Below are 9,451 nucleotides of genomic sequence, written 5' to 3' on the forward strand. Positions count from 1 at the left end.
CAGCCAAGATCAAGAACATCACCCTTGATAGCAACACAGAATTTTCGAGACTCAATATGACACTATGGAAGTTTTGCTGTCATTTCTAAATTTCCAGCGGGTATGGGGCTTGAACGAATGGACCAATATGATCCTAACATGTCCTAATACATGTCTAGATGCCGCCTTGGGAGCCTGGAAACGAGCCAACCACCTGAAACACCAAAACAAGCCGAACCCGTGAGAGCACAAGTGAGAGCCGAAAAATTCTGCACATGTTTTCGAAAATGGGTAACAATGTTTTCGACTTTTTGCCATCAAAATCATGAACATGTGATGTTTAAAAATCAGTATATGACTTGATTGAAGAGAAAAATAAAATATACACATGCCTTAGATCTGTTTGAAATGAAAACAAATCGATTACGACGACACGGCGCGGAGGAGACGGAGTTTCTTTCCTTCTTGTTTTTCTTTCTTGTTCTCTCCCTAGCCTTACGCGATTTTTTCTCTCTGAAATTTGCTCTGAATTTTTCGAAACTGGTGAGGGAGGAATGGCTAGGGAAATGAGGGAAAGTCTACAAATAAAGTGGGATAGAATGGCAATATCATATCTTGCTTCTTTTGAATTTGTGGGATAAGGAAAGGATGGTGATATTATTTGATTTTATTGATGATAATTGGGGTTGAATGGCCGAGACTTGCTAACAAAACAAGGGTAGGAATATTGTTCCTTTAATAATTTTGGTGATTAAAAGGAATGGATTATCATAACAAGGAAAAGATTAGGGAAATGAATCAAAGGTGAGTTTGTCAAATATTTATTCAATTCTCCTAGGAGGTGGCCGATTATCTACTATTAAACTAGGGTGAGATATTGCTTAATTAATAATTATTGAAGATTTAGTGTGATGGAATTATCTCCCAAGAAAATGGATAAGGAAAGGAATCAAGGAAATGAGTTGACAAATAAAATTAAATCTTTTAAAATGAGATGGTTGATTTTTTTGATATTAATTGGAGGGGAAATATTTTTAAAATCTTGTATTTTAATTCTTTAGAGTTTTATCTACCCATTAAATATTTTAGTGAGTTAATAAAATAGTTAAGGAATAACATTATCTTGCATGCATGGCTAAATCTATAAATCTTAAAGGTAAATTTACTATCATGTTAAATTATAATTTCTTAACTAAAATAAGTCTAGATTAACTTATCTCAATTGGTCACATATTTTAATTTAGGCTATTAATTAAATTATTGGACATAAAGAATTTATTTGCTACTTATCTCAAGTTAATTAAATAAATCCCTAAATCTTCTTTTATTTTAAAATGACTTATTATTTATCTTAAATAAATTTTAAGAACAATTTCTTAATATTAAAATTTATCTCTTTACTCCAACTCCGGTCCGGCCTCACTTATTTAACTGAAAATGTACTAATTAAACTACTGCGTAAAATAATTAAATTTAAATAAAAGATTTTAAATACTCATGCACTAAAAATCATTTTAATTTAAATACTAGGAATTATGCATGGCTTATACGTAATCTTATTTCCGGGTTCTACAGAAGGCCCCAGAGGGAGCCCGACGATCGTATTTCCAATGACATGATATGTTAATACGTACGCCAAGGCTCAGCTGACGGGTGAGAGTGTCGCTGATGTCCCCACCATCTAGTATTGTGGTTACATGTAGATGGATCCATCGCCCCAGTACGAATACGAATATGAAAGTCACAATTAACGATCTGAATCCAACGAAAATGAATACGTATATGAATATGAATAAGTATATGAATATGAATATGGATACGATGAAAATGAATATGGATATGAATATGATGATATGAAAATGTTTATGAAAATGTTTATGTTTAAAGTTTATGCATCATTATGAAAATGTTATTTTACGTACAAGTATTTTCACTGTCGCTTGTGTTCTGTATATGTGTTACTCGTTATCAAGATTATGATGTGTTGAGTCTTTAGACTTACTAGGTGTGATCGATGTAGGTGAATATGATAATGGAGGTCTTGATGGTTGATCTGACTTGACTGAAGGTGCACCTAACCCGAGAACCAGTTCTAGTTTTCCGCACTAGTTATGATTTATGATTTTAAGTTTATGTTAAAGATGTTTTTACTACTTTAATTAAGTTTTGAGTGGTTTTTGAGAGCTTGTTAGTTGTAGCAATTTTGCTAAGTTAGGATATGCAAACTATTGACGATTTTATGATTCAAACTAATTTTCTTTGATTTTCAAATNTTTTCAATCGGGGCGAATTGTGAGAAGTTAAAAAAAAATTCTAGTACGTTTTAAGAAAACGAGTAGTTGACGATTTAGTTGGTATCATAGCAATGTTCCTGTAAAGGGTTGTGCCACCATCAGTGCTGAGAAGCTCAGTCGTCAAGCCTCAAATTTGTAAGTTTACATGCTTTATATGATTTTTATGATGTTACCTGCATGATCAAATGAATCATACGTTTATCTCACATTTTTAATAGCTTTATGAGAATATATGTTTTATATGATTTAGAATTTTTATATGTGTTACGATATGAAATAAGAAATTATATGATTTCCATGAATGCTGGCTTAGTGGTGGAATTGGAAATGTTTAAGAATTTGGTTAATAGACCTTGGAAATGTTGAAAATGATTGGATAATGTTGATTTTTGGGCTTTAGTATTGACGTTCTACTTTTTGGGCCATAAGTTAATCGTGAAGAGTTTGAATGCCTTTGAGATATGTAGATTTTCTAAGAAAATACTGATAATTCATGCTTACTAGTTGAGTTAATTTTTAGGAATTACACGTAAGTAATAATGATTCGAAGACTGCGATGATCATTAGAAGTAAGAAAATGTATAATATTGGATATTAGGTTTCGATGGGAAGGTAATATCGGTTATGAGAATTGATTTTTGGGTTAATACGCTTAGAATTATTGAAAAATTATGTCATTGAAAACCTATAAAAGGGAAATAGGAATGACAAGAACTTATGGGTTAATGATAGAATTCGGAAATTTAGGACAAAATTCGATAATTTTTGAGGAAATTAGGAATTTATTTTGCAATTGTTAAGGAATTTGGGGACTAGTTTAGCAATAAGTGAGAATTGAATGGTTTAAATGATAGGAATTTTCGATGATTTAGGCATGAAGAATATTTAAAAACTTGGAATATCTTGGTTATAATGTTATAAGGTATGTTGATCAAGGGTATTGTAGGATGAATCAATATTAGGTTTGAAAATCTAAGCGTTAGTGGATGCGTTTGAGACTTAAATGTTGAAATATGATAGGTTGATGAACATTTTGGGTATAATATAAGGAAAGTAGTATACGATAAGGGTGGTCATCCATTCTTTTATATTGAGAATTGTAAGAAAAGTTGAAATTCGAGGTTATAATAACATAGTACTAAGTCATCATAGGTCGTTTTAAGTTGTGATTCACAAACGAGGATTTATAAGTTATATTTAATTGGGATCAAGGACACATAAGTATATCCAAAAACTAAAATTTTATCAGAGTAACTGTAAGGTCCAAAATTAAGACAAAGTAACCCAACTGCATGCAAATCTAAGAAATATGAGAAATAATTAATTGATTGATTTAATTGCTTAATCGATTATGTGACATGCATGATTATATGCTAAATAGGATTTTTATTATCATTATGCATAAAATTGTATTTTTAAGGGATATTCAAGTTGCGATCGAAGAACAGAGAACGAGGGCTGAAAGACGTAAAATGTTTTTATTAAATAATTAATTTTAATTTTTTAAAATATGAGTGATGATTTTTCTTATTTTTGAAAATAAGGGGTTTTGAGGTGATTTTATACGCCGGGACGTAAATTTTATCGGTGTTGGTTTTTCAACAAAAATATGAACGTTTTGGCAACCTGAATATTAAATTCACAAACTTTTGTAACCAAAACTATTATAAGATGTTAATTAAACTTTAATCAAGCACTAATGGGCCTAAACTTTGCTTATTAGGCCTAAGCCTTAATTGGTGAGTTAATTAGTGTATAAATATATGGAACACTCCCCAACCTATACCATACTCGCGGCCACACACTCCAACCAACACAAAACTCTCCCCACCCCCTATACACGATACACTCACAATTTACTGTGGAGGAATTCGAAGGTTCAAGGTAGTGTCAAGCCAAGGTCTTGCCCTGTTCTTCGTCGTTAACGTAAATTCGTGCGTACAAAACGCAAAGGCACGTCATATATCTCTTTTTCTCATCTATCACATTGTATTATCGTTTTAAATATCGTTTGTATGAAAAGCATGAAGTTTCTTTGATTATTTTCGAAATATTGCATGCACATATGGGGAAACTTGAGATTTTGATGCAAATTCATGGATTTATTATGTAAAGGGGCTGCCATGATCTTAGGTTATGAACAAGTGATGTTTAACCATGAGTTAAGGTCCTAACACACACACCCTAATGACCAAAGTCGAAGGAAAACAAGAAAACCAAGCTGGAAGCAATTTCGGCTGTCATGGGGTTATTGAGTGATGGGGTTCTTTGTGGAAGGGGGATGGAGGGTCATGGCTTGGGCTAGGGCTCGGCCAGAGGATGGTTCAGTCGAGGGAAGAGTCCTAGCCAAGCTAGGACTCGAGTAGGAGGGCTGGGGAGGACCCGAGAACGTTGCATGTCCTGCGCAGAATTGCGCAGGCATTCAGGGGCTGAGGGGTTCGGTCCAAGGCTTAGGGGCTGGGCTAGGGTGAGTCTTAAGGGTCCTAGGAAGGTGTGTGAGTGGTTGGTTCAGGGGCTGGGCTCATTGGTAGGGATCCCTGGACACGAAATCAAGAGTCCTTTGCTGCAAAGGCTCTCGGTCGAGAGATAGAGGGGGTTGCAGGGCATGTGCTTCGAGCCAAGGACTGGTTCGTGGAGTCATGATGCTCCAGTAGGATCCATATAAGGGTTAGGAAGGGCTTGGCTCAGGATGGCTCGGGCTTGGCTCGATAGAATCCCAAGTTGGCTCAAGGGTGATCAAGGGGTTCGAATTAGGGTATTTTAAAGTCAAAATAAATCTAAACGTGGCTCGCGGAGGTCGAGTCATGGTTCATGAGGGCTAAAATAATATAAAAAATACAAAGTTTTTAATTTAGGAATTTTATATTAACGTTTGGAATTTTTTGGGATTAAAACACCATCAAAACAATTAATTAAAGATAAATTGAAAAGCCTAGTTTTTAGGCTAAATAAAATTATGAAAATTTTAATTTAAGCTTAAATAATTACTTGGGACATGTTAGAGTCAATAAATCAAGAAAAAATAAAAAACGAAAATTTGTACGTTATGCGGTAAAATAGTCTTTTTACACTTGAAATTCAGTAAACGTCATGGAAGTGCTCTAAATGCTGTTTTTATGATATTATGATTATTTTTAAGTGATTATGAATTTTAAATGATGAAATCATGAGTTTTAAATGTCTATTTGATTTTATGATTTAAGAAAGACATTTAAAATATATGTTGCATGCTTGGTTTCAAAAGAAAATAATGTTTGGGCAAGATTTTATAAAGTGATGACAATATGAAACGTTGATGAAAGTGAAGTAATTGTGACTAATGAGGATATGAGGATATGATTGAGGATAGACGAAGGCTCAGTTGACGATCTTATCTCGCTGATGTCCCCGCCGCACAGTACTGTGGTTACATGTAGATGGATCCATCGAATTTTGAGGATTGAGAAAAGTCACAATTAATTATCTGAATTCAATAAATGAAAATGTTTATGATCATGATAAAAGGTTTTATGTTATGTCATGTTGAGGAAAAGGAAAAAGAATTAAGGTTTATGTTTGCATGTCATGAAAAATGTTATTTTTATGTAAAAGTATTTTCACTGTTGCATGTGATTTTTATACATGTACTTGTTATCAAGATTATGGTGTATTGAGTCTTTAGACTCACTAGGTACGATGAATGCAGGTGAGGTTGAGGGAGGTCTTGATGCATGATTTGGCTGGACTGAAGGTGCACACAACCCGAGGACTAGCGCTTCTACTTTTTCCGCACTTATGATTTATGATTACGATTTACGTTAAAATTTTTTTAAGACTATTTAGTTATGCTTTTCAGTGGTTTTGAGAGGATGGTATTTTTCACGTTGTTTTTTAGGTTTGGTAAAACATTTGACGATTTCATATTTGATTATTTATTTTGGAATTTCAATTATTAGATGGTTGTTTTATTTAAATGGTGTAAAATATTTTATAAAAATATTTTCATGGATTAGTGAGGGTTCGGCCATTTCATGTTTAAAAAAAAAATTCTAGTACTTTTAAGCTTTAAAAAGGGTAGACGTTTCAGTTGGTATCAAAGCAAAGGTCATGTAAAGAGTTGTGCCACCATCAGCGCCAGAAAGATCAGTCATCAAGCCTCAATTTGTAAGTTTTTTTCTTTCATACTTTATATGATCCAGTATGATGTTACCTGCATGACGATATGAGTAATATGTTTATGATTGCATGTGTACTAGCTTTTTTGAGTATATATGATTTGCATGCTTAAATTACTAAATGAATAAGGATATGTCACATGATTAGAAAAACGTAGGTTTAAATGCATGTTGGTTACATTAGAATTTGGAAAACGTTCAGATAAAAAGCCTTCTAAACGTGCCCCTGTTAATGAGAACCAAGCCGAAAACAGTGTGAACCATCAAGGGAATGCATCCCCACCACCACCTCCAGGGGATGCTGCTACTCGTGCTTTAGAGGGTATGGCTCGTCTCTTCGAGCAACAGTTACAGCAGCAGCAGCATCAACTACAGCAGCAGTTACAGCAGTTACAGCCACTACAAGAAATATGACCCATCGCGACGCACCGCACGTTGAACGTCGTCTTATGGCACCATTTGGCGACGCATAATGTGCTCAGCGTCGCTGAAATAGCGAACCATGTGCGCTCATTTTCCCCCTTTATTTTGGGTTATTTGGCAACGAGACAAAGCTAACGCCTCACGAAATGTAAGCATTTGACGACATAAAAGCACACTGAACGTCGCTGATACATGGCGGGAAATTTTCCCACCAACGTTCTAGGTCCTTTGGCGACATGACTCAGTTAAAGCGTCGTAGAAAGATAATCCTAGAGGGTCGCAAAATTGGTAAATCTTTTCACGACGCGTAGCAAGCGTTGCCGAATATTTTGATGAGAAAGTTATTTCATTGGTACATTTCACAACGCATCGTATACTTAAAGTCGCTAAAGCGTGGAGTGTCCAACGCGACTCTTTGGCCTTTGTGCGGCGCCGAATAGCTTTTATTTTTAAATATCAAGGAATGTAAACGAGCTGAGCCTATTTATGAGCTTTTCGGACCGACTCAGAATATATTTAATTTGAATTCAAGTTAACTCAAGCTCAAATTATTTTGGTCTATATATAGTTCTCGAGCCGATCGCGAGCTTTGATAACTTATTAATATAATATTAATATATATTAAATAAATAAATTTCAAGCATTTAATGATTCGAATAGCTCACGAGCAAAACATTTTACATTTTTCGAACTTTGAATCGAGCTCGAGCCTGATTATATGTATTACAATCCGAATTCGAGCCATTAATTTTTCATTGTATTCAGCTCAATTCATTTCATTACACATCTAATATTAACATCTAAACTTAATATATTTTCCCTTATTCCATTAAGTTTTAAGTGTGTCTCATGATAGGGCTGTTCAAACTTTTTTTAAAATCAGAAATCAGAAATTCAAATCGAAAAAATAAGTAAAAGAACTGAATCTAACTGACAACCGAGTTTTTTCTCATTTTGGATACAAATGCTAAAAATGAAATTTATATTATTATATTTCAGATTATGTGTCAAAACCGAACAGACAGAAAATATCCAAAATTTAATTAACTTAATAATTTTTTTTATATAAATCATATATATTTTATAAAATAATTTTTAGTGAATCAAGTATAATTTTGTTAATTTTTAGTTGATTAATATTTATTTAATTCATTTCGATCTTATATTTAAATGTTTTATAAATAATTAATTGAAAAAATATCTAAAATTTTATATTATTATTTAATTATTAATTTAAATAATTTCCCAAACTCAATAAATGAAATCGAAATAATCAAACCATTTTCGTATAAAACAAATCGAACCGAAGTTTTAAGTTTTTAAAATAAAAAACCGAAATTAATACGTTTGACATAAAAGAATATTGTTTCATGTGTCGGATCGAAAAAAATATTTATCTTACAAAATCGATTTGTTGGACAGTGTAATGAGAGTTTTTACATTAAGATTTTTGTGCTAGTTATTTTTAAAAATTTAAACTTGTTAAATTTATAATGAAAAATTTTCTACGTATTATAAAATTTTTTTATTTCATTATTATTTTGACTCATATTCAGTTTTGTTTGGTTAAATTTATTATTTTATATTATATGTATTATATATATATATATATAATTTTTATTATGTTTATATTATTTATTATAAGTATTTTCATTCTCCCACTATTTCTCCCCCAATTTTCCCCGCCTTATAGAATCCCAAATCTCTCCCGCCTCATAGAATCCTCAATCATCGATCTTTGTTTTCTTCTATCGGGAAGTGGCTTCAAGTGAAAGATTTTCAGAGAGCTGTTGTTAATCAGAAGAGGCAGGGCCGGATTTCATCGACATCGAATCTGTTGAGGTGAAGAAAGCTGCATAATTTTAGTTATCCAATCTTTGATTGTCAATTTTAAACATTTCGATTGAGTATATAATTACGCACTTTCTATTTCAAATATTAAACCCTTTTACCGAAGAATATTAGGCCTTCTTTGTAAGGATGGGGAATGATACGAAACGCCTCGTTTCAGAAGGATGATTATCGGTCCATATAGTGTAACTCTAAGCCAAGAAATGTGTGTTAGATCTCGGTTTTCTCATGTCCAAACGCAGAGGAAGTTTTAAAATTTTTATTTTATTTTGACAATCAAAATATATTTGTTTTAGGCACTCGTATGGTTTTATAATTAAACATTCATAGGGCGTTGGAATTTTATACCTTTGGTGAATTAAATCACTTGGCTCCAACTAATCCGGTTTAGGCGGATATAGCTCTTGATGAATCCCTACGAAGTTTCTTCGAAAACTCCTTTTTTATTCTTCTAATCAGGTCCACGACTAGATGATTTGTTCCTCTTCTAATTTGCACTAAAAAAATTAGAAGAAGTTTTTACGTTGTAGATTGAAAACGAGAGACGGCTCAAACTTCTCCTTCAAAAGGAAGTGGCCGAAATTTTGTGGAGAGAAGGAAGAGGATTTTCGAAAAATTGTGAATGAATTGTGTTTAACCTTAAGCCTAATACACATATATATAAGCTTAGGGCCCATTAATAAAATTAAATACTTAATGGGCTTAATCAATTAATTATTCTAGTCCAACTAGTTTAATTAATTAATTAAT

This window comes from Primulina huaijiensis, chromosome 6 (assembly GCF_012295235.1).
Source record: "Primulina huaijiensis isolate GDHJ02 chromosome 6, ASM1229523v2, whole genome shotgun sequence".
Classification (NCBI taxonomy): domain Eukaryota; kingdom Viridiplantae; phylum Streptophyta; class Magnoliopsida; order Lamiales; family Gesneriaceae; genus Primulina; species Primulina huaijiensis.